The following is a 6479-nucleotide window of genomic DNA, read 5'->3' as shown; positions in this document are numbered from 1 at the left end:
ATAGCTGTTCTTTATGAAGTAAAAGCTGGAAGGCTTGAAGTGATCGGTTGATGGGTCATTACTGGAGGAGTTATTACTTTATCGATGTTTTTTAAGTGAGACCCTTTATTAAGCGGTGACAGTAGTGCAACGGATTTCCTTTTATTGCATCTGTTGGGCAAAGAGGAATTGTAAGTAGTAGAGGACAAGTAGCCTAAGTATAAGTTACTTGGATGTTGATACGATCGTGGATAGGAACAGCTTCACTTTTTTATTGCAATATGAAGATTCTCTTTTATACTTTATATTACTCCCCCTGTCTAGAATCATAAGCTCTGGTATCACAATTTGAAGCAGAGTAACCGGTAGTCCTAAACCGTATTTTATAAATTTATAAAAGGTTTATACATTTATTTCTGTACACACACACATATACAGTATTTACTAGGTCTTAGGATGGCCAAAGCACTAGCCACCCGTGGAGATACTACCGCTAGAGAGTCATTGGGTCCTTTGACTGACCAGCCAGTGATACATTTGATCTCTCTCTCTGGTTACGGCTCATTTCACCTGCGCTGACATATACATAGAATAGTCTGGCCTATTCTCAACACATTCTCCTCTTTTCTCATACACTTGCCAAAACTGAAATTACCAAACAATTCTTCTTCTCTTAAGCGGTTAACTGCTGTACTGTAATTGTTCATTGTCTACTTTCCTCTTGGTAAGGGTAGAAGAGACTCTTTAGCTATGGTAAGCAGCTCTTCTGTAAGGACACTCCAAAATCAAACCATCGTTCTTTAGTCTTGGGTAGTGCCATAGCCTCTGTACCGTGGTCTTCCACTGTCTTCGGTTGCAGAGCTCTTGGTTGAGGGTACACTCGGGCACACTATTCTATCTTGTTTCTCTTCCTCTTGTTATTTTGAAGTTTTAATAGTTTATATATGAAAGATTTACTTTAATGTTATTATTGTTCTTAAAATTCTCTTGTAGTTTATTTCCTTATTTCCTTTCCTCACTGGGCTATTTTCTCTGTTGGAGCCCTTGGGTTTATAGCATCCTGCTGTTCCAACTAGAGTTGTAGCTTAAAAAGTAATAATGGTAATATCATATATATATATATATATATATATATATATATATATATGTGTGTGTGTGTATATTTACACACATATATTTATATATATGTATATATATGTATATTTACATATATATATATATATATATATATATATATATATATATATAGGCCTATATATATATTTATTTATTTATATTCATGGTTATTAAATTTTTTTACTCCTGTTTTTGTTATGAAATTATAATGTGATTATAAAGTATTTTCAATTGCATCTGTCATAATAATAATAATAATAATAATAATAATAATAATGATAATTTTTATTTTTTATTATTATAATTATTATTATTATTATTATTATTATTATTATTATTATTATTATTATTATTATTATTGAAGGAAACTAGAAAATAAATTTTTACAATAAAAAGAGTTAGGCGGCCCACCTCGATCATTAATCTATACAGTGGTTGGGACTTTAATTACTTTTCCACATTCCAACTTTTTACCTTTAAATAACTTGAATGTTCAGCTTATATTGTATATTTTCTCAAATTAGATGTATCGATGAGCCTTTGCCAACCAACGACTATTAATATTGTTATGATAAATACCATTATTATCATCTTTATTTTTATTACTAAATTTCACGTGGTTCTATCTTGGAAATGGTGTGATCATTTGCATTCGACCCATTATAGACCCTGGCGTTTTACCGACTCTGGTCTCTGATGTTACGAGACATGGCGCCTCTACATCCAGGTAATAAAACTGAAAATTGATTACTTATAGTTCAGGCATAGACGTTTGCCTTGACTGACAATTAGAACGTTTTCTTCATTATAGCTATTCGAGAATAAACCTTGCCTAAACAGTTAACAAGAACATCTCAAACTCTTAAAATTTTTGAAATAACGATTAAAACGATGATAATATAATTATGATAATGATATTAAAATACTCTTTTATTATGCTGAGATAGGAGGCCATTATTTTAACCACACCTATCACTTGTAGGTACATATCTCTCAGATATTGAGAGATATTTCGTTAGGTGAAGAAGCGTACATATCCTATTTTTTTCTGTGAAACTTAGCTGTGATGACATTCATATTTCCAGCCAAACCGAATTGTATTGTATTCCAGATGTTCGTAAACATACGGTGTATAACTAAGTTCTTACATGCAATTAAGTATATTATATATAACCTCTCTCTCTCTCTCTCTCTCTCTCTCTCTCTCTCTCTCTCTCTCTCTCTCTCTCTCTCCCTAAAAGTGTAAACATATTTCTGCCCAAAATTGAAGTAACACTTGCTCTAAAAAAAAAAAGGTTCCAAATAAAGGATATCCGTGGTCGGTCCCCGCTTTATCAGTAGGAACATTATGTTTTAGTAACAGGTATTTGTTTTTGGAACAAAATATCATCCAAAAGTTGTGAAGTATTGTATTTTGTTTCCCACAAAAAAATTATATGAAAGTTTTTTATAGCAGCCGGCACAGCTGTATGATAGCACAATATTTACGTTGATTATCGCTGATACAGTCATATACATATGTGGAAGTAATGTTTTAAGAGATGGTATTTGCATTTGCTCTGTGAGAATATTTTTTTGCGGGGATGTTATTTCCATATGTATATAGTCAAATCCAGTTTAACAGCTTGTTCATTTACGCTAAGCGAAAAGGTCAGCTGGAGTAATTGATCCCCCAAATATATTAATGCATAAACAGAAACTGACTGTTTTAGCGGTTTTTACATATGATAATTCTTTTCATTTAACGCTTATCCTTTTTATCTGTTCCAGATTTTATTCTGCGGCGAAGAGCTCCAGTGCAAATCAAGAAAAGACCGACGACACGCAACTCGGGAACAATTGTTATTAACGTTAATGTTATAACTTATTATATAAAGACTGAAGTTTCCTCTTTCACTCATTGTAAACTGTTATCTTCAGTCAAAAAAATCTTAATAAAACGTGATATGTAATATTATCGTTCATTTTCTGCAATTTCCTCTTTTTACATACAGATTATATATCAAACATACCTATCTATATTTAGGGAAGGTACAGGCTTTCAATGAAGTTTTCGGTAAGAATGAAATTTCGATTTTTTTATTTTAGATGTTGTTTACGTCGATGATCATGGTCGCTGCAACGTTAGGTAGAAGAGTAAACTGTTAAGGTCCGTATTAGTGTTTTCATTGTGTATTGTTAACTCAATTCTCCTTTTAGACAAGGAATGGTGTATTATATAATCGTAACATTGTATGCGTGTATATATATATATATATATATGTGTGTGTGTGTGTATATATATATATATATATATATGTATATATCTAATGTATATATATATATTTATATATATATATCTGCAGTATATGCGTGTATAAATGGATGCATTTATATATGGGTCTGCATACATACACACACACACATATATATATGTATATATATATATAATATGTATATATATATATATATATATGTGTGTGTGTGTATATATATATTTGTATGTATATGTGTGTATGCATTTATATATGGGACTGCATATATATATATATATATATATATATATATATATATATATATATATATATATATATATATTCATGTAATACTGGACACACATACACACATATATATATATACATATATATATATATATATATATATATATATATATATATATATATATATATATATGTTTGTGTGTGTACCCAGTATTACATGAATACGTATATATATAGCTATATATGATATTTATATATACATATATATTTAAATATATATATGTATATATATATATATATATATATATATATATATATGTATATATATATATATATATATCTTTATGTAATTATGTGTGTGGTCAGTTTTATAAATTTATATATATATATATGTGTGTGTGTGTATGTATGAATGTATGTATGTATGTATATGAACATAGATTATAAGTGTTATTTTGTTAACATTATAGTAAGCTTTTAATACTCACATATTGCTTGAAAATGCTATGATTCTTGTTTCTAATTAACAATGAAACAATGAAATTTTCATGTTTTAGGTGGTAACAATGACAATAGTATGATTACAAATATCAATACTGGCGTATGGAATTTTCCTGCTTATAGTTTTCGCCATTGGGATGAACTCTCCTTGCTCAGGCAAACATTGGAGGGTCTTTATTATGGTAAATATAACTTTGTTCATAAGAAGAGAACTTTAAGGTTAATTGGTATTTTTTATGGAAAGAGAACATTGTTCATAGGTCAGCCTAGTGTACAAGCCCTTAAATAGCTTTCTAGTGATGTAGGAATTATATACAGAAGCTCTCTAGCTAACCAAAGTAGTATCTACAAAATAATGAAAGTGGAAAAGCAGGATGCTATAAGCCAAGCGCTTTAACAGGGAATATAGCCCAATGAGAAGAATTAAGAAAAACAAATAAAATACAAGAAAATTATTGAACAATTAAAACAACATATTTTAAAAAGAGTAAAATATTAAAATAAATCTTTCGTATATAAACTATAAAAAGTGTAGAAGTGTATTCAAGTTGGGTTACTGCCGGGGATCATTGGCTACTCAAGAATTCTTTAATTTAACCTTTAGCAAGAAAAATCAAGTCAGTGGGCTTCTGAAAATGGAAAAGTAATTCTCCATACAGTGGCATATTGGATTTACGCGAATATGAGGAGCTGACCAAAGGTACCTATGACACACTAACATCGAATCCAGGTTTTTTTTTCAGGACGTCTATATCATGCCCGTGGTGTGATCCTTTCAATAGATGCTATTTTCCCCTTGAGGTCAATTTTTTTAGTTAATGATGCATCTAAGAAATTATGAAAATCAATTTAGAAGATAAAAGGTACAACATTTTTATCTAGAAATTCTAATAGACTTTCCTTCGATCAGAGATCTCTCTCATCCATGTCCAATTGATAATATATTACCCTTGCCTTTATTTTTGTTCTCTCTTTCATATTTATGCTATATAACCATTGGCAATGTTATGAAATTGAGTGTTGGAGGAATTATTCTTTACGATTCATGAGATTCAGCATTGCTAAAGATACTAGTTTATTATCATTTTGATTGGAAGTCTAAATTTTAGCAAGTTTTTTTCAGGAGATATTTCCACTTGCTCGCTTCCATTATGAACTGAGCGCCGAATTCGTTTTTGTGTATGGCCTTCTGTTCAGTTGTGTAGATCCAGTTAACTGATGACGATATGCAGCTTGTCTGGTAGAACGACTCCAACTCCATAATTCTCTCGTTATTATTTTAATACTAAAGAAATTGAATTAATTATTTATGAGTACTTATGACCATTCAGATTATAATCAAGTTCATAGGTATGTGGTATGCGACACTGTTTCTTACGTAATTTGTTTCACGTTTTGGGGGATTTCATAAATTTGTTTAGATTAAAGATATATATATATATATATATATATATATATATATATATACGTATATATATATATATATATATATATATATATATATATATATATATATATATATATATATATATATATATATATAATATAAGGATTTTTCAGTTACTAGAGTTCTTTGTATATAATTATTGTTTCCCCGTTTATTCATTAAAGAATTTGTAAATTAACACAACCTTCCTCTTGTAGTATTCGTTAGAACTTGTATAACTGACAAGCCTACATTATAACGACTGGAATACTTCCTACAGGAACATTTTACATATAGCGCCACTTCACAGCTTTATTACCAAGTCCGTCAATTGATGCACTAGTCGCCTCATGTGTTTACTATGATTACAATTTTCACTTTGATTATTTTACATAACGTCTTTTCACTTAACATTTTTTTTCATGTTTTTTATCTTTGGTAACTCACCTTTTCTGTTTATCGGTAGATTTATTCCACATTCTTTCTATAATAATATTTTTGTTGAAGTATAATACTACATGTATATTAGACATTTTTTATTTTACCTTCGCCAAGGAAGTTATATTTTCGGGTTGGTTTATTTATTTATTTGTCTGTGTCTGTAGACAGGGATACGTCAAAACTACTCTACGGATTTTGACGAAATTTTTCACCACAGATATATCTTAGGTCATGGACGACTCCATTAAGTTTTGGGGATGATCCGGATCTGGATCCGGATTTTAGATCCAGATTTGCATTTTTCCATATTGTAAAGATTACGTCAAAACAAATTGACTGATTTTAACGAAATTTACATCATAGATAGATCTTAGGCCATGGACGACTCCATTAACTTTTGGAGATGATCCGGTAACGGATCCGGATTCTAGATCCAGATTTGCATTTTTCACCATTTTAAAGATTACTTCAAAACAAATTGACGCATTGGATTTACACCAAAATTTAACAATGGATAGATCTGCATCGGAAAAAAA

At 29.8% G+C, this 6479-nt stretch overlaps 1 long non-coding RNA gene across 1 annotated transcript in view; it reads left to right on the top strand.

The window, feature by feature from the left end:
• Positions 1-3042, top strand: part of LOC137634133 (uncharacterized) — a 35952-nt gene extending 32910 nt beyond the window's left edge. The window contains exon 4 of the long non-coding RNA XR_011042455.1: positions 2866-3042. This is a non-coding gene — a long non-coding RNA (uncharacterized lncRNA). The remainder of the gene's footprint in view (positions 1-2865) is intronic.
• The last annotated feature ends 3437 nt before the right edge of the window (positions 3043-6479 follow it).

The sequence above is a fragment of the Palaemon carinicauda genome, chromosome 44, assembly GCF_036898095.1.
Source record: "Palaemon carinicauda isolate YSFRI2023 chromosome 44, ASM3689809v2, whole genome shotgun sequence".
Lineage (NCBI taxonomy): Eukaryota > Metazoa > Arthropoda > Malacostraca > Decapoda > Palaemonidae > Palaemon > Palaemon carinicauda.
Note: the sequence above shows the minus strand (reverse complement) of the source record. Positions and strands in the feature narration are given on the sequence as shown.